Consider the following 27,404-nt stretch of genomic DNA (forward strand, 5'->3'; position numbering starts at 1 on the left):
CTATCCAGTGACTCTACCAAAACCACAGGAAAGGATAGTAACTATTATGATAAAAGTTCCCATCAATGATTGGAAGCACTAGACAACATTAAATCTAAAGATTTTATATGGCAACACATATGACATTTTAAATACTTCTGATTTCTAGCGTCGAGAATGGGTAAGTACACCCGACTCTGTGTGTCCATTTCAAGGCCTTGGTACCTTTTAAATGCTTTATTTTGTTATTAAATTCTCTCTCTCTCTCTCTCTCTCTCTCTCTCTCTCTTTGAATTCCATTTTTATCTCCCAAGATACAGCCTGTGAATCACTATTAAAGAGTCCATCAAGCTGTCAAGCAATGTGGGCTGCATGTGCAGCGTGGGCCCAGCTCCCTCCAAACATACAACACCGCGCCCGGAATAATGGAGGCGGCTGGGCTTTTTTTCTTTTTTTTTATGTGGTTCAGGCTGACTTGGAGATTCATTCCCTGCTGCCACATACCAAATTTGATTCTTTACTCAGAACTGGACTGCTGAACATTACTGAGCAATCTGAGAAGAGGGTTTCAGATGGGGGTACAAGGAGATGGTGGGGTGTTTGGAATAAAAAGTGGAAAAGCTTTCCATTCTGTCATTCCCAGGCAATGATTACGTGGGAAGACTGAACCACAGCTTCTTAGAAGGCAAATGAGTGAGATGCTCTATGCTTAACTGAGCACTGACAATGCAGCACCACAGATCCCATAGATGTGGCTCTGTGTTTTAATGACGATGGGTGAGGCATTTTTTTTTTTTTTTTGCAACATGGTAACTGAGGAAGTGGCTCTTTTAAAACAGGGCTACAGCTTTTCAGTACTGTCAAGGTTAGAGTTATTGTAAGGTATTGTAGGAAGAATAATGCATGGTGTGGTCTAGCAGCTAGGAGCTCTGTAGTACAGCCAGAATATCAAGTGCTCTTTCAAACAGAGGTAAACTGGCCAAATCAGTAAAGACTTAGTAAAGTTTACATAGCTTACATAAAGACATAGGTCATATAAAGTAGGTCTATAGTTAACATACAGTAGTTTTGGGAACTGTGTAGAATTGTGCAGTGACAGAAAGTTCCAACAGATTAGCTTAAATTAGACCTTAGTGTTATGCTCATTATATTATTTTTAATTATTATAATTATAAATCCTGATCACCTTAATCATCTTAATACAAATTTACCTCGGTCTGTCTGTGTCTGTGTGCCAAGGTCCTTTTCTATCTACTAATAATTACCAGTGATGGGCTTGATTACTGTCAGGTGATTTTTTTGCTTGCAGTCCACAGTTTGGCAAAACTGTAAAAGATATTATCTCCTGGCAATGAAAGCAGCAACTCAGCGGGTCTGTCAGGGAAGATGGACAAGCTAAAACAGATGAAGCAAGCCAGGGCACAGGGTTGCGTGCAGCTGCAGTGCTTCCTGGGACGGCACATCTGGTCACTCTCACCTGGAAGCTCTGGAATAGGACTTCAGACAGTAGGAGAGCTGTGTGCCCAAACACAGGGCTATACAATTCCTAAAAAACACAAAAATAAGGTGCCACACTCCATCATAAATGATTGGTCCAGGCTTCACTGACTTCTTGGATATTTGGAGAAATGCTTTGAGTCACAGATACGCCATGTCTCATGCAGTCAGACAAAGAGCCTTTAAATGTTATGGGACCTTTGAAGTGATTTCAGATTAATTTCACAGATGATGCTCAACAGCTCAGAGTTTGGGTTATCAAATTGCAATGCAGAAAAAAGAGAAAAAATTTGACACAAATAACAGTTTGATAAGTTAGTTGTTGGTCTGAGATGAACTCAATACTGCATGGTATTGGAGAAGAAGTGGTGCTGAGAGGCATGGCAGCTCTTGGGGTGAGAGGGCCTGGGCCAGAGGTCATGGCAGGGCTTTTTCTGCACTGCTGTTGCAGCCCTCTTGCTCTAGAGGCCCAGACTGATTACCGCACTGGGACTCAGCCACAGAGTGTTTTCATTAGGGAGAGGTCCAAGCTCATACAGGAAGGTTCTGGACCATTAATACATTTGAAACGCCAAATGAAAGGGGGCTGGCAGGCTTGCGAGGGGAGTCATGGGTTATTTTGAAATGGGAGAACCCTGTGGAACAGTCATGAGAGCCTCTGTGAATAAATACCAAGATCATCTTAACCCAGACTTTTTTTTCCTCCTGTAAGCTCTGTAGCCAATTTTCCTGCAATTTACAATAAATTGTTTGTGAAACCCTTGTCCATTCTATTGGAGAAATCAATGCACAAAAACATGGAGAAATCCGCTTTAGTAAACTGACAGAAAGAGTGTTATATGTGTGTATAGGTCATAGTAAAATGTTTAAGCTACTGCCTTGTTTACAGAGAAATGAATGACTTAATGGAAAAATCAGTCCAGTGTGTGCTCATAGTTGTGTCAACAAACAATTGTTCATTATTATTGAAACTTATATGTAGCTCTTGGATCTCTTACTGAAAATACTGCTAAAGGTGCAAAATACAGGGTGAAGCCTCCACAAATAGATTAATTTAGGTTGCACCACAGCGCTGACAAATTCTTGATCCTGATTGGCCGCAAGATTAATTTTCTGTAACAGCAGCTTGGACAGAAATGCTGGCTGCAAGGTAAGTTGCAGGTTTATATTAATTTGCTCATTCTAAAGCATTATCATTACATTATCATTACACAGGGACTTGAATGGAAGAAGCTCCACATGAAAAGATTTTTTTAAAAATCTGTCAAGACACATTTATTTATTTGTTTGTTTATTTATTTATTTATGTATTTTTGTATGTATGTACGTATGGAAGGAGTCTCCAGTGTCAGTGTTTTGTTAAAACATACGTTTTCTGTTACAGGAAAGTCTTTGTGCTTTTGAGGTTTCTCTGTATCATGCATTTTTCTTGTTGTTTTATTAACTTCAAGAAAGAGAGAAAAGAACCTGGTCAGGACGTTTATAGCTGCTATAACATAAGTGATAACAGGGACATGGGAACTTGTTTCATGGATGTTAAATAACATAAATATAAATTGCTAAAACGTGCAACATTGCATGTTTTAAATGGCTAAAACATGCAGATATTGTTAACAAATCGCTGTGGCATAAGAGGAATAAAACGCTGTTAAATGCTGTTGCGAGGAATGCTGTTGTTGCAAAATAATAAATTTTTGGGTGGTAACAATAACTATATAACAACTATATAACTCACTTAAGGCCGTGTCACACCACCATCACTGATTATTGATTACAGAATTAGTTAAGATTATTAATTCTATAACTATATAATTATAGATTCAATAGTCTTTGAGATCTTAATTCCCAATATTATCAAGAACAAACAGCGCACCCAAAAACATGTTTAAAAGTTGTTTTCCTTACCTTCTTTGAACACATTGCCGTTTAAGTTGTAATTCTTTGTAAATGTAAATTTATGAGATTACTACAAATTACCGCTCATTATTTGGAATCTGAAAATAAATCAGAGCCTACCGTACATGTTTTTTTATTATGAAAAGATAAAGGACGTTCATTTGTGACTTCTCTTCCTGTGTTGTTTGGGGTGTGTAATATGTCCCTCCTTGTGGCTTCACCAAAGGTATGTATTACCAGCACCCAGAACCACTGTACATCAGATAAAATTCTCAGGTCAGTTTCAGAACCTCTTAATATTTCACCTTGCACAGTTGTAAAATGACTTGTATTGATTTCTCATTTCTTATTTATGCTGTCTGGTGCCAGAGCAAAGTGCTAATCACGTACCTTCATTTTGGTTTCTTGGCTTTAATGGGATACTGTAGTGTTTATTATTTGATCTGTCCTAATACAGATGTTGAAGGAGCCATTTTGAATTCGTTACAGTCTCATAGTGTATAAATAATACATATTATCAGTAGAATCTGTATCGTAACATAAGGCCTGGATTTTTAGTGTGTTTTCTTAGCTGTGCCTCACAGTCATTCCTTTGTCATTTCACCCCAGAGGAACATTGTGACAGATAATATGAATAAAGCCCTTCTCATCCTCACATCAAGCTTTTTTTTTCAGTCTATGAAAGGCAGAGGAAGGAGGGAAAAAATCAAATCAATTCAACTTTTGAACAGAACATAATTTGGTCAACAGTTAATAACTTTGGTGGCAGCAGCCTTGTGAAATCTCTTTTGTGAGGGGAAAAGGCGGAGGGCTTTTTTTATGAGCAGCCATTTCTCTTGCACCAGGTTTTTGTTTACACTTTCATTATATCTCTACTACATTATCTGATGCCTCCATCCCGTTTTCAATCTCGCTCTCGCTCGGTTTTAATCTCGGCCCTTTCTTTGACTGCTCTCCACACACTGAGGCAGGAGAGGAGAGAGGTTGTATTACTGCTCATGAATCAACGCAAAATGAAATGCACTCTCCAGTGCCTTCCACGTGGTTTTAATTTATAGCAGGGGACTGCAGATGCAAAAAAAAAAAAAAAAGAAAAGCTTTTAATGTAATCTGACCACTTAATTCAGTACTTAATTTATGAGCCAAGTCTGATGCAAGGAATGTTTTAGAGATAGAATGGATTAGTGCCAATTTCGATCTTGATTGCTATGTTGATTATATAAATAATAGTTTAAATCATAAGTACGACGTTTGTAGATGTTTATAAAATAATAGTTCACAACTAAATTTTTGTTTAAATCAAGAGTCTTCTTTCAAAGGAAATCTGTAATCAATATTTTTATCTGCACATTAGCATTGCAGTAATTTTGTGGCTAATTTCTCCTCCAAATACCTCAGATTGTCTTTCAGGCTGACTCGTTATTTCTAAAGCCTTTTGAGTGGTTCAGGCTTTATTGATGTCTCAGCTGTTAATATTATATCCCTTTGCCTCTCATCTGAGATCCAATCAATTTATGTGAGTTGGATTTAGCTTGTTTTGCCTTATCCATTATCATCAATCCTGCAGGGTCTTTGGTTAACACATTAAGAAGTCCACAGGCATTTGAAGGGAAATGGAATGGAGCATCATGTTTTAGTGCTGACAGCCACAAAAACCAATGAAAGATTATTCCACATCACTGCTCTGTTTGCCTTATGACACTGTAAAGGAGGCTTACTTGCTTAATGCACAGAGTTTCCATTTCCTTTCCTTTATGTGATCTCATCCAAGGAGTGAGGCTGGATTTAGATTGCATTTGTTGAATTTTTTTTTTTTTTTTTTTTTTATGGGAATGGGGGTTGGGAATGATTTGTCACATTTAAAACCAAATACAAGTATTCAATAGAATGGAGGTGTTTTTTTCTTTCTTTTTTTTTTTGTCAAGTGTTTCTTCATGTAAGTGCTCATAGCATGAGTAAATATCTGCTACAATTGGTTCTCAGAGATTAAAATGCAGAAATGACCAGGCTCTTTCAATAAATGCAGTTTCTTACAAAACTCTAAAAAAAATAATAATTAACACATTTTTATTTTGGCTTTTTAACACAGAGGTGCTTAACCTTCAGGAACTGATGCTGCTGTCAAACCAGCATGCGATGCATTATTAAACAGCTGACTGAATTTATTATTTTCTAGCTCTTAATGCTGTATATAATGGTGTAAAATCCTAACTACAAATAAATTCTGAATTATTTTTCAAGCTAATCAAGAATATACTTATAGATGATTGGATGATTGTTGTAACTAATGATTCTAGCTATTAAACAATTAAGCTATTAAGCTCTTGCAATAAATAGGTACTGTAAACCCTTTTTTAGTAAAACAGATTGAATAACAGGGTTAGAAAATAATAGTGTAGCAAGAACAATGGGGTTGGATTTAAATGATATGTATACAAAAAGAAAACAATTAAATATAGTGCATAAGATGAGGTCAAGAATAACATATAATACATAAAAATATAAAAATATAAAGATAGAAGAATAGAAATGTTTCTAGTAAAACAGATTGACAAGGTATCAACACAAGAGCCTAAAAGTATCCAAGTATCAGTATGTGCAAGAAAAGTGAATTATCAGAGCTAGCTAAACTACAGCGGCCATGCTGGTTTATAATATGAATAATAGAGTTTCAATATAAATATTTTCTTAGTAAGTATATACTAACTTTTCATTAGCAAAGCTACAATGAGAAACAGAGTAAAAAGTGTACTAGATATGTAATTATTTTTGTATTCATATCATTGCCTCGTATCATTCAAGTGTAAGAACTAGAATGATGTATGAATATGTAACACATGAATATAAGGTAGTTACAATGTAGTACATGTGTTAATAATGATAATTACAACATTTAATAGAATGTGTGTAACTACATACCTAACATTACAGTTAAAGTTAGCACTTGGGGCTTGTTTAATAGTAGCACTATTTATTTTATCTATTAGAATTAAGTATATACTGTATGTATTTTTATATGTCATGAATTGCCATGAAATAGTACTTAATCCCCCTCACCAGATGTAGTGTGTACAAACCTTTGTGAATAAAGTGCATACATTAATACCAATATCCAAAATTGTATGAATTTAATACACTGATGGAGAGTTTAAAAGGATTGTTTGGTCACCAGGGTGGTGCAATAAAGTTCTAACCTAACTTTAAATAAAAACCTAAAGTACCTTTAATATTTTGTGTCAGACTGTGATTTAGGTTTTCTCCTAAAGTGAGGTTAGGTTCAACTTTATTATCATTGTCAGAGTACAAGTACAGAGACAACAAAATGCAGTTAGCATCCAACCAATAGTGCAAATAGCAAATAAGTTAAATGAGGTAAAAAGTTTATGGTGCAATAAGTTAACAGTGTACAGGTAAAGGTAAGCAGTATGATGCATACCAGTAGTGCAACTGGCAATTAAGTTAAATGAAATAAATAAGAATTATGGTGCAGTAAGTTAAGATAAACAGTATACAGGTAGAAATAAAGAGCATGATGCATGCAATATGATGCAGTGGATAATACAGTGGATAAAATACAGATGTGCAAATAGCGATAATGTGCAAATAACAGTCTGATATAATGAGAGATAATTGCAGTAAAGTGCAAGTACTTGCAAATAATTGCGGATAATAGCAGTAATGTACAGTGCAGTATAGTATGGTGTCTAATACTAATGTTTAGTTATTAGGTGGAGGCTGGCAGTTAACATTGAGTTCAGCATTAGTACAGCTGAAGGGAAAAAGCTGTTCATGAGTCTTTTTGTGCGACAACGCAGACTTCTGTAGCATTTTCCTGATGGGAAACGTACAAACAGTCCATGGTGGGGATGGGAGGTGTCCTTGATAATGCCTCTCACTCTCGCAAGCAATGCTTTTGATAAATGTCTGAAAAGTCGAGCAACTGTGTTTCAGTGATGCATTGGGCAGTTTTCACTACCTGTTGTAGAGCCTTCTGGTCACACAGGAAAGTTTAACAATGTTTAATGTTTAAAATATTTACAGAAGAAAAGAAAAATTAGTAGTGAGGCATAAACTGAATTCCATTGGTAGAAAGTGCCATCAATTTCAAACAGATTAGGTTTAATTAGCTAGAATGACAATTGGGCTACTTCTTAAAAAGTAACTGAGAACAAATTGTACAGTTTATTCATACATTGCATTTAGTAAGCTGGCTTACTATATATTGAGCACTGAGGATATTATGTAAGTGATATGTGCTCTCTCTTACTCTGTCTGCTTTACTCACACCAACACATTGATAAGTTTGTTTTGACAGACAGACTTGTCAATAGTGTCAATAGTATTCATGCAGTAAGGTTTCCTTAGTCTCACCTTTCCCCCTTTATTCTCACTTTCTGACTCTGAGTATACCAATAACAGGTAAAATATAAAAAGTAAAATTCAGTGCATGTGGTTTGGGGTTTTTACTTTGTCTATATTTTGACCAGTTTTATTGTGGACTGTGGAGTTTCAAATAATACTTCTGAAACTGTAGCCATTTCTAGAATGTATTAGTATTAATAGTAAATGTCGCAAACATTATGGGTAAGGAGGACTCAGACTTGTGCATGCCATTTTGGATTTGGATTTAAATTGTAATTAAAAATGTAATTGAAAGAGGAAAAAAACTGTGGACTTAAATTCAGCAGGGTTACTCTTTTCTTTTGCTCGTATCTGCTCTGAACAATAGTTCAAAAATTGGGTCCTGTTTGTAAAGTATCTCCAAAAGCAGTCTCTCTGGATGTTGAGTATGAAAAAAAAAAAGGCAGATTCACTGTTATAGTTTTGTAAAGCGAATCTCAGAGTTGTGATGTGCAGAGTTATAACACTTTGAGAGAGGATGAAGGAGTTCAGGCTGCATGTCTCAGTGCTGAGATGTGGCAGTATTTGTTTGTTTTGAAGTCTTGCAAAGCCTTGCACATGTTCACAGAGTGCTTTTGTCTTCCTCATGTCCAGAGTAAATAAAGCGTTGGTTAAATACCACGTCGATGTAAATAAGGACGAGGCTGTTCTGAACCTCAAGTCCTGATTCTGATTTGATATCACCAGAAAGGACAAGAGCAGTATTATTGTCAGTTAGCACCCATAAGACAACTTTTAAAAATATACAAGCCTTAAGTGGATTATGATAATAAGAACATGGGAAAAAAATCATGGAGCCACATATTGTTGATCTATGAAGAGCCTTTTCTCTCATTAAAACAACAGAACCCATGACGAATTTGGGCAATGCATCACTGAGAGACATCTGTATGCTTTGAAGCAAAAAGAAACAGAGAAGAGGATAATATCTGAATGTTCCTTCACTGTCTGTCTATGACTGTTGTTTTGCGTGTTAATGCATTCATTGAGTAGTTTGATGATGATGATGCAGGGTGTGAGGTGCAGGACAGGGACAGTGTTGCATGGTTCTCGTAGAGGCACATCAGAGAGCAGAGAGGAATGGCTTCTCTTTTTAGCCATAATGACCCCGTGCTTTCCTCTGGTGCGTGTTCTGATATTCCTCTGGCCTAATAATGCTTCTTTTTTCTGTTGTCTCTCCCACCAGGGCCTCTAGCTATTCTGTAAGCCTGGCGCTGCAGTTGAGCATGGGCAAGACAAAGCCGTTTCTTAAGAGGGGAAAAGGTTCAAATGAGAGCAACCCCGTAAATTATTGAAAGAGAGCACTTGCCTGGGGCACTGTGTAAATTAGCCCGGTCACTGTACATATGCACAGGCTATATCCACCCTGCTGCATTAAGCATTGTACATACCCAATGCTGTGACAATGAACAAAGAGACTTCAATATGACAGATCTGTAGAGCTACACAACACTCACATGCAGGAGCACAACCCTGGCTTCGGGTTTGTTTTTATTGTTGAAGCTAAAATAGTTCAGCTTAACTTTTTTCCTGATAATTGCAGCGAGTATACTATTTGCCATTAAGGGTGTGATTTACTTGTACAAATTTGATAACACCCATGAAAAAAATGCACAAGTTCATTTAATAGCAGGGCCTAAGGAGGTTTGTGACTTTCACATGAGAAAAACACTAGCATCCATTTTGTATGTTTGCCTTAATGAACGTGAAAAATTCATGGCAGTGTTCATGTAAATTCATTGAAGTTGCACCCGTAGTGTTATTTACCAAGCCTGAAAATCACTGGAACAGAGATTGTGTGTGCAAATGAATTCTCTTGAAGTTAAAAACAATATGATGCTGTTTACTAAGTAAGGAATAAAGCATGACAGGATGTGCTGTTATAGGAAAATAATCAACAACGAGGTGGTGTGATGTGGCCTGAAGCGAAACAGAGTTACAGTTGTCACACCGAAGTGGATTATTTTCCTGTAACAGCATGTCTCAAAGTGTTTTATTCCTCTTGTACCATAGCAACTTGCCACCACTTATAATTTTAATATATGAATGCATTTAATGTTGTGGAACATCTGTGGGACAAATCACTTCCTATTATCACTTAATTTTTAAATTATTATAAATTTATTATTAATATTATTATTATAAATCTATTATTTGAATTACAGCTGGCACTACAGTTAGAGCTGCTGTTATGGAAAATTAATCAGGTTAGAAGATTGATTAATTTTGGTGTTAGTCTTAATAATAACTTAACTTAATAACTTAATACCTCAGTAAACAAACAGTCAAAAGTTGCTCAAAGTGATGACTTATTACTTATTACTATGGTAATGTCGTCTTTTATGCATTTTTTTTTTTTACCCATCTCATCACCTGAGCAGTGGCGGCTCAACATTTAGGGCTCTGGGTTACTGAGCAGAAGGTTGGGGATTCAAGGCGAGGACAACACCAAGATGCCAGTGTTGGGCCCTTGAGCAAGGCCCTTAACCCTCTCTGCTCCAGGGGCACCGTATCATAGATGACCCTGCGCTCTGACCCCAACTTCCTAACAAGCTGTGACAATATGTGACAAATAAATGCTTCATCTTCACTTTTAATCAAAGTTATTTAATCATCCAGGAGTGTCTTTTAGACCCAAACTCACCAAGACACTCAAGAAGAAATAGCAAATGCAAAAACTTCATCTATCTATCTATCTATCTATCTATCTATCTAGTTTCCACTTTACACATAATTTATGCAGTTTTTATTTGCAAATCACCCACATCATTCACAGTATATCAGTATTAATCAATAATCAATTAGTAAATCAGTTTTCATTCTACAAAAAACTATCATCAGTCTTGTCAGAATTATTTGCCCTTGTATCTGAGTTCAGTTAAGAAAAAACTCATTAAAACTTTTAGCCCAATTACTTCACCTGCATTATATCAAGCAAAGAAGCTGCCATGCCTTTCACTCCTTTCTTTCTCCCCATAGAGGGTCCAGGATGGTTGTGCTCCTTCCCCTGCACGGGGTGAAATTTCAGGTTGGAGTGGCCCACAATAGGTGATTATTGATCTGTTTTAGCATGCAGCTGGATGGAGGCCTGCAGCACGCTGCCTCTGCTGTGCTGTTTGTTGCGCCTGCTGTGATTGAGTAGATAAGGGGGGATCGCTTACAACAGGCAGGCCTGACAGCATCTCAGGGTCAGACCTGCACCAACGTCAGTCAATCACAGGGAGGGGAGCATGATGCTGGTTCTCAAATTATTGGATAGAGAGAGAGAGAGAGAGAGAGATGAACCTGTCTTCCTGGAGCTCAGTGACTTATGGGAGTGTGTATTGAAACTTGCTTATATGTATTATTTACAGAAAACATCCGATCAGCCTGTGCTTAAAGTTAGTCTTGTTTCATTCCCCCGCACTATTCAGTAGACTGCTGAAGATATTTAGTTACAAAAGGAAATGATTTCTTTTCACACATCACAGCAAGAAGTTCTGCCGATGAACAGCTACACAGACTCGTTAGTGAGAGTTTAGCCTTTTCTATTTGCAGCAAAACCTTGAAAATTACACTTTAAAGTACTCAGAGACAGTCTTTTTTTCTGTAAGCTACAGAAAGTCCACACATGGATGGTGCAATGAAAGCACGTTGTGTAGATGCAATGATGTGCCCTTCACTCCGTGAAGAAGAGCTCTGATCTATAATTGGACAACAGCAACATTGATCTTCAGGGTTCAAACAGTGAACACAATATATAGTTGCACTGTATTTGGTTTTAGATATATATAAATAATATGCTTGCACTTCAGTACTTTTTGCCTGTTAAATGTATAACAGTGCAGAGCTATTTTGGAAAAAACACCACAGTGTGATTGAAAGCAACACTTAAGTATTTTCATAAAATATGCTTTGATATAGGCAAATGCTCATGTCTTCATGAGTACTTCTGACATACAGAATTATAGTGATGGTAAAGGCTCTCTATACCAAAAAAAAATCCAAGAATGTATATAAATAGACAAACAAACAGATAGATAGATAGATAGATAGATAACCCAGGTACTGGATATTATTATTAATTAGCTTTTTGTAATTTTACATAATTGTAATGATTTATTTTAGCATTTTATTCTTCTAAAAATGGGGGGAAATCTAAAACATATATTATATATTTAATTAATATTAACATAATTAATGAATAAATACTGAATGTATACAATGGATGATTTGTTGTTTTATTCATTACTGTTCATTCGTGCTAACTTTATTATTGAGAAGTCTGTCGTTTTCAATAGGGCATTACTTAACAAAACTAATTTTATTTGCATTATAAATGGAATTCAGACACATGAAAAGTGATGCATCAGACCTATAGTGGAAAAAACCGAGAAAGAAAGAAAAGAAAAATAGTCTGTAATTTTTTTTGGCCACTGAAAATGTTTTGCTCAGAATGGCCAAAAATGAGACTTTTGGTTTCTGCCGAAAGTTTTTCTGCATTCTCATTTCAAAGAGAAAGTATTTTATGTATAAAATACCATTTTCCGTATAAGAATCAGATGGTATAGTAGGCATATAAGGAAACGTTGCATTAATTAATTATATTATCACAGTGATTCAGTAGTATTTATTATGCATTGTAAACCTGATTTTTTAACACTAATACATTATCCCAAGTGTGTAATGCTTCTGAAGTAGCAGGCCATGTTGGGCAGATCCATGCTCGGCCTGCAATTTAACTGTGTTTTCTGGAGGCAGAACTGGAAGAACCTACAGACCTTGAAACACAGATCAGAGGAGCTGTGAGGGGTGATGACAGCTGTCATATCTCTGTGATACTCCAAAAGGAAATAGGCAGGCAGAAAGAGGGGAAGCAGCTAATCCTATCCCTTAGTGCTGAAATGATGAGTATTTGGACATGCTGAAACACTCTGCTCAGCATAAAAGCGACGAGTAAAGAAATAAATCAGGCTGGTGAGAATGACCACTTGTGAGGATAAGATGCTACAGGGAAGAATAGTTCTTTTGTTTAGATGCTAATGCACCGCTGTGCCTTTGATGCCCACTATCTGCACATCTCCTTCCACTGGAGATCAGTCAGACATCACAACACACATACACACACACACATACACACACACACACCCTTTGAGAGCAAAGCTTGCCAGACAGGCTGACCTAAAGGCATTAAAGATGCATTGGCATGCAGGTAAGTACAGAATGTTATCATAAGCTTCAGTTATGGGGTTTAGGGGGGAAAAAAACAGGATCTTCATTTTTTAATAAGCATAATAATTTAATTTTAGTAAGTACACTTTACACCCAGCCACTTCAAATCCTCTAGTCAGGCCTAGCAGTGTTTTCAGCCAGGATGATCTATGTATCTAATATAAGAACCTAGTATACTTAGGAATGCAGTGAACAGGTCAAAGGTATAGAATGTTAAATGTTAAAGAGTATAGAGACTAAAAAAAATCCAACTGGAAAGATGGACATGAGAAGGATGGAGGTGCAAGAAATAAAGTGCTCTCTGGTTTCATTGTAATGGCCCTGTCCGATTTTTCTCCCCTTGCACTAAGCGTGGCAGGGCCCATTAAGGGCCCACTACAGAATGTGTAAACCCCTGCTATTAAAACCACAATTTGCACTGTCAGCTCCTATGAGCCGAATCTGCAGCAGCCCCCCAAAGCTCTCAGCTCGCTGCCTTTTTTTCCTCCTTTTGTAGCAACTTTGAGGCCACAATAACCATCATCAGTTAAAGCCGGCAGATCCATTACACGTCTTCTGCTCCTGCAGCCCTGCATTAAGCTAATATTATCTATTCCCCGAGTGCCACGGCCCTTTGCACAGACCATCAATTATTAATATCTCGGCTCACAGCTAATGTTTGCTCTGAATTATTTAAGTGCATCTTCGTTTATCAATAAACATAAATGTTAAACAAAGAATCATGATGAAGAGTGTGACTAATGCTGTAAAAGTTTACGAGAGGGCTCTGAATGTGCTTTTTGACTGACTTATTGACACAATATGCAGTCATGTGCTTCTGGAAAAAAAGCAATAAAGACCCGTGCTCCTTTGTGGGTGAAATAGATGGAAATATAAATGGGTGTATGTGTTTAAATGTGGTAATGTGTTTCAAAATAAATAATTTGAATGGTTGTCAGACACTAATAATAATAATAATAATAATAATAATAATAATAATTTTATTGCTCAGATGCCATAAACATCCCATTCTCTGGGGTCTCATTACCACTGAATACACCCATAGTGAGAAGGAAATGAAAGCCGCGCTCCAAGATGTCCAACCTGTTGAGAGAAGTAATGAACAGGGGCCTCTGCTGCCTCCACACTGAAAGAGAGGCTTATCCCATGTGAGCCTTTGACAAATGGGCAAAAACATGCAAAAGTCATGGCTGTCCCTATGCAAACACACATTGAGCCATTATTGATGACCTGTGCATGCAAAAATAATACAAGCCCTGCGGGTCTGTATGAATTTCAGCTGGTGTCGTCTGACGCCTGTCTCTACACACCAACGCCACGCTCTTTCCATAGAGGTATGAGGGGAATTCCCTCTCCAGCCTGGGCTACCTGACAGACAAGAGGAAATAATAATGCTGGTGAATGCTGGTAGGAATGGTGATGGTTGACCAAGAGACTGAGTAACCTTGAGAGAGCTTTGAGATGTGTCTTTCAACACATTGCAATGACATGTACAAAGAAAGAAAGATAGCCATAAATAGGAATCTAGGAAGCAGAAACTTGTTAAGCATGTGTAGCCTTCAAATCTTTTATGGTCTTGTTTTTCTCAGATGTGTGAAAATAGCATGGGCAGATATGGGACTATTCCTCCACCCCACACTGTTCGCCCATCTCCTTTCTGCTGTTTGGGAAACAATCTAGAAATCCTCATCAGCACGCCCAAGCCTGCCGCCCCTTGACAAAGCGCTGAATGAATGATTTCAGGTTTCAAGTGAAGAGCCTTCACAGCTAATTAAGTTGCTGATGGGTGTTCTTACGAACAGGGGAAGTGTCTGCCAGATCACAGGCAAACAAGTCGAGTTACATCAGTCCTGCTAGTCGGGACAGCGGCACCGTGGGTGTGACATCAGACAGGATGTAGTTCCCATCCAGGGCCTGCGTTATGCCATCCTCCCGCTTCTCTCTCTCTTCACCTTTCCAGATGAGGAAAAGTGCAACAGGAAACCTGGAAATCTCTTGCACGCAAGTGTATCAGCATCGTATCCTGAGCCTGACAATCCATAGCGAGGATTCCTTCCAAATAAGGGCTTTCTGCTGGAACTGATCAGGCCCCTGTGGACAGAATTCACAATCCAGCTGGAATGCTATGACAGGATGGAGTTAGCATTGCACAATCACTAGTTGGTGAACAATCAGTACATTCCGCTGAAGTCCGCTTGTCCTTGCTGCCTTCGTCCTGCCAAGAAAAACGATTCCCTAGTTGAGGTTATTTTTACAGGCTCACTGCTAACATACTTATGGAGATGAGTCTTTTATATACCTAAACACTTCTGGCTAAATTAAGCTGTGAAATTCTCAGGAAGCCAGCTTTTAAGCACCATTTAAATATGAGCTAATCATGTCTGCTGTAAATTTCCCTGACGCCTGGCTATCCTGCTGGGAGGTCAGAGACTGTGGGGTTTGATGTGGCCAATTCACTCCCGAGCCAGAACTATTACAACACGCTCACAAAGTATGCCATTAACAGTCATCATTGGCCGCTCAGGCCCCTCACTCTCTGGCAGTAACTCGATCTCTGCCATGCTGAAAGCTGGGACTTTCACTCATTGGGCTGCAGGTCAATCTTTATTTTATCTAGCTTATCTAGCCAGGTGTGTGGACCTCTGTGGTTTAAGTGCTAGTACCTGGCCTATGATGTCCTGTCCCAGACAGAAGGCTTTAAAATGCACTTAAGTCTAACTTACATTCTAGCAAGACAATTATTATGTCATTACATTTTATCCAGTTAATATGAAAAATAATTGTCCATTCTAAATTTTAGACTTTCCCGTTTTTTGGGTTTTGTATGCCCGTTATATCTTTCCATCAGCTGATTTAATGTCTAAGCTACTTTCCTGTAAAGTCCATTGCTAATTTACTTGAGGCTTGGGGCTATGCAGCTAAATAACATTCCACAGAGAGGAAAGCCATTTAAGGAAGCCAAATAAGAAAACACAAGTCATAATTGACTCTTGACATTTTTAATCATTAGTGTCAGAATGCAGAAATTGTCTGGTCCCTGGGCAACGTAACCTGCAGTTGTCGAGGACGCCTCCTCTTAATTGGTTGTCCTCTTTCTGGCATGAAGTATCACATGCATATGTAAAGTTGTATTAAGATATATAGGGGGAATTTTATAAATGAGCTCGCCTCCAGCATTTTCATAACTGATGTTTCAATCTCTCAAACATGTTATCTTTTCTCATTTGTGGCCTTTGTACATTATCAGCTTTGTTCTGCCTGGGCTAGAGTCATAAGTAGGGAATTTTAAGGAAGTTCTCTATTACCAGTTATAGGCCAAGAAAGTAAACAAAGGCTGATATGTGTTGTACTGCTTATCACAATAGTCCATCCACAAACTTTTCTCTAATTAATTAATATTTCCAGCCATTTGGGATGTAATAATACAAACACATTATTTGAAATGAACAGGTAATGTGTTCTAAAACAATACAAATACATATATTTTGTTTAGAAGGGTTCGCCAGAAGGGTTTCACAGGGCATCTGGTTGAGGCTAAAGGTCTCCAACGGGACTGTTGTGCAAGCAGGAGGTTTGAAACTCATGGGACAAGCAAAGACCACATTCATCAACATGGCAGTCCTTAGTAACTGCCTGGGCAGAATCTCAGTAATTTAAATTAGGCTACTAGTTTGTTTATGTTTTGGGGAAATAAAACCAATTAAATTCGTTAGAAAATATGAATTTAAAAAACCTGTCTCATACATATTTATAGTTGAGCCCAGTTATGAAGTCGAGTGATGTAGAATTGTAGAACAGAGCCAAAGCCTTATTTAATGAACCATCAGACCACGTCCACTTTGGATTAAATCCGGATACAGATTTGGAGTACTAAACAGATTACGACTGTCATTGCATCACACCCCTATCAACCATGATCAACTATTAGATCAGAAACTGTGATTATGATTGAGTTCACTATATTGTTCAATGACAGGCTGCAAATTTATGCATCCACCAACAGTACTTCAGAAGCAAACTATATAATGTAAAGAAATAGTATTTTCGGGTTTTCTATTCGATGAGAAAAACAAGAAGTTCCAATTTGTTTCAACAAATTCCAAGTATTGTATTTCCCTAATGTAACTGAAACAGCTGCAAATCTAGAGCAATGGATGACCACGTACAGTAGAGCGCTGTGATATGTGGTACTGCATCCAGCTAGCATCTCCCCAGGCTCTCTGCAACACATAGAAGACATGCGAGAACAATAATGGCCAACGCTGTACGATGAAAGATAAATCTATCTCATTAATCCTTTATTCTTCCAGGCTGGGAGGCACATCTAACGAAACAAGCTCTATTGTCATCCTCTGGAATATTTCACACAGATGGTCAGAGAGGAGGGGCTGCGGTGGGATGTCAATGTGTGCATCATTAGATGGTGCAGAACCTAGCAGAGAAAGACAGACTCTAGGACGATGATGCTTTCATTACCAAATGATCAATGTTGGCTTTGCATCCATGTAAGAACAAAAAGCATTCTTTCTATTTACTTTGATAAGCCCCGTCGTCTTATGTTGAAATAATCAGACTCACTATGTTTATGAAATACGGTGATGACGCGCAGGGTTTTGTTTTAAAGAAGGCAAACATGAAAGTGTCAGCAGCCATTGGTAACTGTACTGCTTCCAATTTGTTTCTCAGCAGGGGTTTATATAGTGTGTACAGAATTACAAAATAACGATAAATAGATGGTTGGAAGTTGCATAGTGAGAGAAAGGCCGAGAAGTGCAACTGCGTTCTGGTGAACAAAAGCCACCGATTCTGTGCAGCTGAAAAGCAAGTGGAGTCCATAAAGTACTTGATGTGCATATAAACATTTTATCAGCCTGGGAGGCCCTGTAGAGAGGTTAAGCAGAGTGTGAGCAGAGCTCGGTAATGACCGGTCCCTCTTCACTGAATGTGTTGAGGAATAAAGAGCACATTCATTAGTTCGTTTGGACCAAAGTCGAAAATTTTGTCAGCACTTTTCGTCCTGTTCTGTGGACTAAATGTATCGCAATTATGTGATCACAAGAAATGTCTATTCTCAGGCAGGTTTCGGAAACGTGTGAGTTATAAGGCAATAAAGTGGCACACCCAGTCAACTCGCTTATTAGTGGTAAAGTGAGCTCTGGCGTTTAAAGGCCATCTATGATCTAGGGTCACTGACACGCTCTTAATCAGGTCTATGCGAATTCTGCTTTTTAGGCTGTTAACTATACAGTGTAAAAAAGTTACAGTATTGTAAACTGTGTGTGTAGACTGCTAATAGTCATCTTGGGAGGATGGGAGAATTACTAACTATATGTAAAATTAAAAGTTCTACTACTGTCAATCATATTTCTATTTATCGATAACCCGAATCATTTGTGTTTTGCATATAATTTATTTTTCATGATGAAAAGGTGAAAAGGAATTAAAGTTTAACTTGATGTCCTCTCCACTTATGTACCATTCATGAAACTATAGCGGAGAAATTAACATCCTCTAGCATGTTATGTCTGAGCGTTCTCCTCTCCCCCTTTATTGTTTGGGAGTGTGCCCTATGCTACTCTGTGGGGTAAATGCAACAAGACAGCACGGCAAACCAAACTGATTAAAAATTCAATTACCGTGTCTCTGAAATCATTTGAGACATAAGGTGGATATCTGATACACTTTCAACCTCAGAGATTTTTCCTTTAGATAAGAGCCCTGGATTACAGGGCCTGCATGAGTGCTAAGTCTTGGCTCGAACCTGATGAAACACAGGCTTTAGAAATTAAAGTACACACTGCAAATCCGTGATTGTCTTAGTGATAAATTCTGAAGTAGATTTCTGGCCATTTAACGTGAATACACCTACACACACACACACACACACACACACAACCACACTCAAACTCACACAAAGGCCTGCTCTATGCTTTTTCTACTTTTAATCTTGTTGAATTTTCTGAGCAGACCTCTCACATCTTAAAGTAATTTGTAGACAGGAGATCATATAGTGCATGCTTCCTTTTTAGCATGCACAATGATCAGTCCACATAGTGCGTCATAAAAAAGTGCCCTTTGTCTGAAGTTTAATAGTCGGGCCTCAGCTTAAAATCATCCTTATGCTTACTTTAAACAGTAATGGGAGGTTTGGAGGAGAAAACAACATAGAAAGAGTGAGTGTGGAATGCCTCTGTTGACAGGTAAAGCGCAATTACTAATTTATCTCTCTCCTCTTAGTGCTGGCTAAGCGCGGAGAAGAGCGAGGCTGGGAGAGCACACTGGATGTCAGTGCTGTCAAGCCTTCATTTCACCTGTCAGCACGGTGACTGACGTACAAGCACTTGTTTGCCCTTCCTGTGGTCTTCTCTTGCGTGTCCTGACAGGCGCAGGCCTCCGAAGCAGCGCACTTCGCCTCCTGCTACAGTAGGTCTCTATTCTGTACGCACACACACACACACACACCCACACCCACACCTCACGAGACGTCATTTACCCCTATGAAACAAATCTAGCAGAGAGACAAAAGAAGAGGAAAGCCGCAATATTTGCTCGTCATGCACTGTTGAAATCTGTAACACGTTTAGTCGTGTGTTCAGGATTTATCTAAAGTGTAGAAATTTGATATCAAAGAAAATTCTAATAAGTGAGATCATGTGGTTTAAATATAACCAATCTATCTACATTGTCATTGTTGAAGTAAGATTTGAAGTAAGAATTGAATTTCATGTTGAAGTAAGAGTTGAATGTCATGATAAACTAATGGTGCCCTTGTTCATAACTATAAGAATGGCTCATTTTCTGAAGATATAATTCTCTTAATTCCAAAGGATGCCTAATGATTAAACCAGATAAAGACCCATCAGAAAACTGTACACTAAATTGCACCCAAGCTGATGTTCTCCAACTCAAAGCATCATCCTAACAATCTGGAGCTGTCTACCATCTGGAGGCGTCTTACAGTAAAAGCTGAGACAAGCGGCTGATTTTACTTTCCGTAAGTGCTGTAAGACGGGATTTCCTAAGTTGACCACATCCAGTTCAGCCTATACTGATCTTGGCCTGTTTTACTTTCTTTAACCGCACAGTGTGCACACTGTATGTTTCTTTCCTTTACTTTTTTTCCTTTAATTTCATTTCTTTTTGGTTTCTACTCGCTATCAAGCACTGATGTAGTTGAATGTAATTATGGAGACAGTGTTCTGTAATCAGTTTGCAATGCCGGCTTGGCTTTGGGGTTGCATTGCGTTTTGGGGGTAGGGGAGGAGTGCGGTAGAGCGTGCTGCTTCTCCCTGGATATTTCATCACAATAAAGCCTTTGTTTTGGCAGAGGTCTCTCTCCTCCGGCTCTGCTGTCAGCCTTTGATCACGGCGAGACTCTCTGTTCTCCACTCAGACGGACGACAGCAGCTCTCCCGCCCCACCGTGGAATCCTTCCTGCCCCGGCCAGGTGACAGCAGGTGAGAAAATAGCCGTGTTATCAGAAGAGAGACTGGATGAGACCTGTCTACAATGGGCCCACATATTCCCCTGCACAGGCTAGTGATACTCACCTGATAAGTGAGGTAGGGGTCAGTTCAGTCACTGAAAAGCACTGCACCTCAAAGACATGTCAGAATGGGTGACCCCTCCTGTCCTCTGTTGTTTCTGCCACAGGATCACTGCTTAATTTAGTCAGATGTGCAGGATATGCAAAAATATATGTGCGACCGTGTTCGTGTCTGGATGTATGGTGACAAAGAGCCGCATTGTCCTCACTCAGGTTTACCTATCCTCCAGGTTTACCTATCCTCCAGGTTTACCTATCCTCCAGGTTTACTTATCCTCCAGGTTTACCTATCCTCCAGGTTTACCTATCCTCCAGGTTTACCTATCCTCCAGGTTTACCTATCCTCCAGGTTTACTTATCCTCCAGGTTTACCTATCCTCCAGGTTTACTTATCCTCCAGGTTTACCTATCCTCCAGGTTTACTTATCCTCCAGGTTTACCTAACCGCCAGGTTTACTTATCCTCCAGGTTTACCTAACCTCCAGGTTTACCTAACCTCCAGGTTTACCTATCCTCCAGGTTGCACTACCTCTAATTTAATTTCACCATAAATATGTTTGAAAATCTTTATTTCTCAATGTCATCTCTGTTTGAGTAAACACCACACCTCCAATGAAAGAAGGCTCACTCCAGATCCTCGTTTTACTTTCATTCACTTATTTTAGGTCTTCTTTGATATTGAGCATGCTCAGTGCAGCCCGATTCTGCAACAGGAAGTGTCTTGCTCTCAGACCCGTGCTGCTGGCTAGCCTTAAACGCCTCCAAAGCCTTCTGTCGATAATATTGATGTAATGCGTGGGCATTTTTGAGTGATCCTGCTGTTGGGGGGGACTAATGACAGAGCGTGGAGGGGGTGATTGAATCTCGGGCCGCTCGTAGCCAGACGGCACGCAGCCAGCACAGCTAGTCATTGATAAAGTGTCAGAGACTTCAGCCGTTTGATTAGCCCTTCCACTAATGCCATGCTAAGCAGAAACATTACTCTGCCCCCGCTAGCGATGGGGAAGGGAGGGGTGCGGCGCAGAGAGAAAAATATACTCTACAGGGAAATTAACCAATGTGGATGAAATGGTGTACCAAGGAAATTCTTGGATAAATTAACAACGCAATTACATTACATGACACGCCGCAAGATGGATGAGGAAAACTTGGCCGGTATTATGTTCTGTTTTCCAAATTGCAATTTATTTGAGGGCTTTAATGGATGCCGTATTAAAACATCTTGGGCCCCGGTCAGGTTTCATTGTGTGTCACCGAGCCATGATTGATGACCTCCTCTTCCCCGCCTTCTCCCCGTCCTCCCCCCCTGCACGCCTCCTCTCTCTGCATTCTCTGCAGATTTGCAGGGAATTTTAAACATTAGCTACATTTATATGGAAGCAGGAATAAGCAATTGATTTTCTTATCACTTAATTTCCCTACACTCGCTGCAGCGAGCTGATAAATTTCAGAGCACTCGATTCGTTCGCTCGCTCTGTCCTATAGTTTCTATCAATAGAGCCATTTGTCTTGGATCACATCTGGAGACCCATCTTTCCCTCTCTTTCTCTCTCTCTCTCTCTCTCTCTCTCCCTCTCTCTCTCTCTCTGATCGTGACTTCACTTTTCATAATCTTTTGTTCTCATCACAGTGATAGCCGAAGCTGTCAGAATTTCTTTTTTCCAACAATGCCCTCTGAAACTAAGTATTTTTATCTCTAACAAATCATTAGTGCATCAGGAACATCTGGAAGTCATCGTCATGTGAGCTTAAAGCGTTATGGCAATATCAGAGCTATTGGATTGTACCATTCATAATTACTCACAGGACAGTCGAAACCGCACACGCCCTGCTTTGAACTTGGGAAAGGCATGATGTGAACAGAGAGCATCTGCAAGGCAAAAATCAACTGCATTCCTGCTTAGCACTATGCTCACAGCTTCCTCTGGGATGCTTTCTGCAAGATGGCACCTCTCAGTGGGAAAGGTTAATAACATACACAATTAATCCTCACCGCATTACATCAACATCAAACCTATGAGCCATTCGCAGGTGTGTTCGTGTGTGTGTGTGTGTGTGTGAGAGAGAGAGAGAGAGAGAGAGAGTGCTTGTATACAAGAAGATGTGTCTAAATGGATGAATAATGGATGAGGCCTCTGTGATGGGACATGTTTCACTAAGTGGAAATAGTTTTAATGAGTCATAGTGGATTACACTTCCAATAATGGAGCTTTAAGAACGAACAGGAGGAGAGCTGTTCAGACACGTCTAAAACAAACCGAACTTGGGGACGTTTTCCCTCCACATCAGAGAAGACTTGTTTTTACTCGATAATTCAGTGCTGTGGATTTCATTCAGGGATCACTTTAAAATCAGCTGAATCTTCACGTGAACTGAATAAACATGAGGCATGGAGAGATGGTTATATGGCTGGCTGGACTTCCTTTGACATGTAGCACTAGATCTCAAACAATGTCTCTATAATTATATGACAAATATTTATTTACAGTCCTTAGACAGCAAACTCAAAAATACAATCCCATGAAATTTGTAACTTTACTTTGGACATGTTTAGAATGCAAATGAGCTTGGACGTGTAATTTTATTGAAATGTGCTGTTTATTTACAGTCCTCTAATAAAGCTGGCCTGTTCTCATACTTCATTTGGGGAAGTTTCGGCATGGCTTGCCAGTTTCCCAGGTCTGGAAGTTTAGGAATGAGAGGGAAAACGAAGTTGCTTTTGGAAGCCGAATGGCTTTTAGAGGCTTTGTCTAAACAAAGTTTTGGATTTGTAAATAGCAGAGCTTATCTGGCCATCACAGCCTCCAGATGTTTCATGAGGCAGACCACCTGCTATGGGAATGCCTTCAGTCTCTCGCTCATCCTCTCTCTCTTTCTCTTAAGAAGGAGAGATCTCCTCTCACAAACACAATTCCTGGCCTCTGAGGGAGGATATACACCTTTATCTTTCATCCTTTTCACAGGCGCACACCTGCCCTCTGGATAAAACAGCTGGACTGTAAGCTAGCTTTACTGCAGGTCCAGCTTACCGTTGCAAAAAACTGATGGGCGAAAAGAAAAATCTTTTTTGAAGAAGTATATACAAGGGCAAGTGATGGAGTGTTAGTGTGAGGAGAACATAAAAAAAGGTGTGTTAATATACTGGAGCCGGCGGCAGACCAAACCACAAGCATACCGCGAATGAAAGTGCTTACAACACAAAGCCCTTGAAAACCACCACAGTGCTGAGCACAGCATACAAAGCTTTCCCTTTTGTAAAACATATCCTCCATGGAGTTCACGCTCCCAAACTATGGTTGATATTAACCTCATAATGGACTTGCTCTACTGTAAGTGCCAGAACACATAGAAGCAAAAACCTCTGATGTCTTTTTCTTATTTTGAATTCAGTGTATGACATGCTAGGATGTTTAGATAATTACTCTAGGTTTGGTAGGAAATAAAATTGAACATGTCAACATTTCTCCAGTGAGACTGAGCTGGCCCTTGGCCCTTCACATCAGCGGATCTTCTCTGATTGTTTAAAGCGAGCTGTTATGATCTGCCATTAGCCAGTGGGCTGTTTTGACATTACTCTTTGATCAATAGAGCCCTCGTTTTGTGGTCGAACTGACACCCGTCGGCCATCACCGCTTAAGAGGTCATATGAAGACTCTCTATGAATCAAATCACAGAGTGTGCTATTTGCCCTCATCTTTCCTGACACGTGTTGGACAACACTGACCACAGCCATGGCAGCCTCTCTTTGATGAACCCATCCTGGAGTGTATATTTACACAGGCCTGTCCGTCATTTGTAAAGCACGTTGCCTTTGATGGTGTTGTAGAGTCACACTAGTGGATTATTTCACTCTGGGAGGCTGTTGTCAATTTTTTTGGATACTGGTGTGGACTTGTTGAACTGAGGTGTAGTCAGTGTGGTTTGGGATGATTGTTTGGTGTGGGGTTTATGGACAGCAAGCATATATATGTCCATGTGACTAACTTGAAATTGTAATTATTCGTAATCTGCATTTGTACTACAGGTTAAATAATATATCAATAACTGAGCAATAAGTGATCCTTTTTTTCTTTAGACTATGTTGGATGAATGGTTTGGTATTATACCACACGGTTCTTGAATTCTCGAATCTGATTGATCAGAAGATGCAGCAGCTCTGACAGTAGTAATTGAAATCACAGGTTTATATTAATACACTCATTCTAATACATTATTGTTTCTATAGTAACAGCTCATTCACAGGGACTTGTATGGATGTCGCTCTATATAATCTAAGCCTAATAATAAATGGATTACGAAAAAAGTGCTGAACAAAGAAAAAACATGTAATCATAGATATGTGAAGTTTCTTGTAGGGAGATGTTTATTTAACATTTTATGGAAGGAGTCTCCAGTCTCAGTACATGACAAGCTGCATAGGTATTTATTTGTTTGTTTGTTTATTAACAAGAGTGAGAAAAAAGAGAGGGTAAAAAAGTGAAGTAAACAAATTATTATAGCTGCTATAACATAAATGATAACAGAAACTAACTTGTCTTGCAGATGTTACACAATATTGTATGTAACAATAAATGGTTAAAAGTATGACGTGTCATTCGTTATTGGAAAAGAATCAACTTCAGGGTGGTAACAGTAACTCTGCTTCATGCTGGGCCTCATTACCTCCTTGTCCTTGATTATTTTCCTATAACAGCATGGCCCATTATGTTTTATTCCTTACTTAGCATGCAGTGTATGCTAAGTAAGGAATAAAACATAGCATGCTGTGTATGCATGTTTAAACAAACTTTATTTTTTAATTAGTTGGTCCTTAAATCTAAATCAGTGTGCTGTATGTGTTTGATAGAGGTGTGTGTGATAGAACGGGTAAAATAGGTACAATCTGTGATGCTGCAGGAAGTTTAACTAGCACTCGCAGCCTGTAATCTCCACCCCCACTCCCCATCCCAGAGCCTTAATTAAACCTGAAAGGTTACAAAAGGTAGTAGCAAATAACAAGGCCACATATTACATTTAAGTCGCCTGCTCTCCTTACACTCACTTAATAATTCATGTTATCAGAGTCTACAAGGAAGTGGGGACTCTGTCTCTCTCTGCCACAGACAGGATCATCTGTCCCCCTGATTCAATTTACTTAAGGACGTGCACACCATTGCCTTCCTGCCAGGCCAGCGAAATAAATATGATTATTCTTAATGGGGTGTAAGGTTACTCATCCTCATATTCCCCAGCCGCCTTCTTATGTGACCGTCATGACATACAAGAGCACCGAAGCCCAAGTGTCTCTCCGAGGCTAAATCCAGCCCTCATGATACCAGTAATCATTAGACCTTTTAGAAAAGGAGAAATCATTTTCTTTGTGTGTGTATATATTTACTTCTGCCTTTATATTTGACTGATTTCCAATAAGTTGTTTTTTTTTCTATTTCCAGCAGATGTAGAGATTCCAGGTTTTGTTTGCCTGGCCCTGTTTACAGATTGTATCAGTGGTTATATATTTTTATATATTCTGTAAGCACTTCCACTACTTTCCACTACAAATGAGTTTATTTCTTATCCGTTCCGAATGCTTTGTCATTGATTCTGTGTGTAACTCGGAGGGAAAACGGTGGTATTTTCAGTGAGAACATCAATTTACTGCATAAGCATTTCAATCATATTTAATTCCGTACTTTAGCAAGAAATATCCCAGCATGCACACATCTGGTTGTTGGAAAAAAATCAGAAACCACATCTAGGCAGTAGATGTTGTGCAATATAATAAACAACATCTGAGTATTTTAGTGAAGTTAAATAAAGCAAACTTTTTTTTACTATTATTTCACATTTCTGTGTAACAAGAAGCGTGTTTCACAGACATGCCGTTGCACCAGAACTGAACCAAAGGTATTTTCATTTAGACATTTTTGTGTTGTAGACAAGTACATTCTTCAACAATAAATCCTTACATGATAAATGTTAAGTGCAATTTTTAGAGATGTGTGTTTTCCTGTGGATGGGATAGGGTCTGGGCTTGGAACTGCAAGACTGCATCTCCCCCTCCAGGACAACTCGCATATGGCTGAGCTATGTGAGGAGTGGATAGGAGTGGATGTGTATGTGTGTGTGTGTGTGTGTGTGTGTGTTTGTGTGAGTTCCTCTCCCCAGTCTGGGCTGATAACAAGTGAGCGCTCTGCTCTCGCCGTGATGGATGGGAGTTCTCCGTCAGACTGGCAGGAGAGGGTGGCGGCCCATATGGAACTGGCATATGGACCTCATGTATATGATAGGACTAGTGAGGGGGAGTGACAGAGGTATACATTAAAAACATTTCCTGCTCTTAAAAATGCAAGGTTCATCAGTTTGGCAAGGGAGTATCATTCAACGATTCCTCCACGCCACACCAGGCACCCAGACAGGAGCAGATGCACAGCCTGGGCCTTCTGCTGTGACACTGTGAGCTGTTTTTCTGTCTCCTCTAACATCCCAACACTTTTCTGCCTTCCTCTAATTGGTTAGAACAAGCTATAAAAGGCAATCTTTGCCTAGAATGCAAATTTATATTTCACTTGCTTAATCATCAAATGCACAGAATTAGAAGAGGCCTTTATCATGAAACAGCACAAATATAAAATTATGATATTCACACATTATGGGTGCATAATTTAAAAAAAAAAAAAAAAAAGGTTTGTAATTCTTCTAGGTGTCAACTTGTTTGCACAGGACAGAAAATCTCATTCCACTCTCATTTAAACAGACAGTAATATATGGCTGTATGAATTAGTGCTATATTTATAGATGTGGAATACGTAGGCAGTGTCTTTTTGCCCCATCTCCTGGCCTGCAGGCTGTCTGCTAAGCCCCAGGGGGCTTGGTTCGATTGTTTAAAGCCCCT

General features: G+C 39.1%; 1 long non-coding RNA gene across 1 annotated transcript in view; it reads left to right on the forward strand.

Annotated features, from left to right (window-relative positions):
- The window catches only part of LOC117598248 (uncharacterized), a 60,831-nt gene extending 39,941 nt beyond the window's left edge, over window positions 1-20,890 (forward strand). The window contains exons 3-4 of the long non-coding RNA XR_004578945.2: window positions 19,222-19,407; window positions 20,312-20,890. This is a non-coding gene — a long non-coding RNA (uncharacterized LOC117598248). The remainder of the gene's footprint in view (window positions 1-19,221; window positions 19,408-20,311) is intronic.
- The last annotated feature ends 6,514 nt before the right edge of the window (window positions 20,891-27,404 follow it).

Source organism: Pangasianodon hypophthalmus, chromosome 10, assembly GCF_027358585.1.
Source record: "Pangasianodon hypophthalmus isolate fPanHyp1 chromosome 10, fPanHyp1.pri, whole genome shotgun sequence".
Lineage (NCBI taxonomy): Eukaryota > Metazoa > Chordata > Actinopteri > Siluriformes > Pangasiidae > Pangasianodon > Pangasianodon hypophthalmus.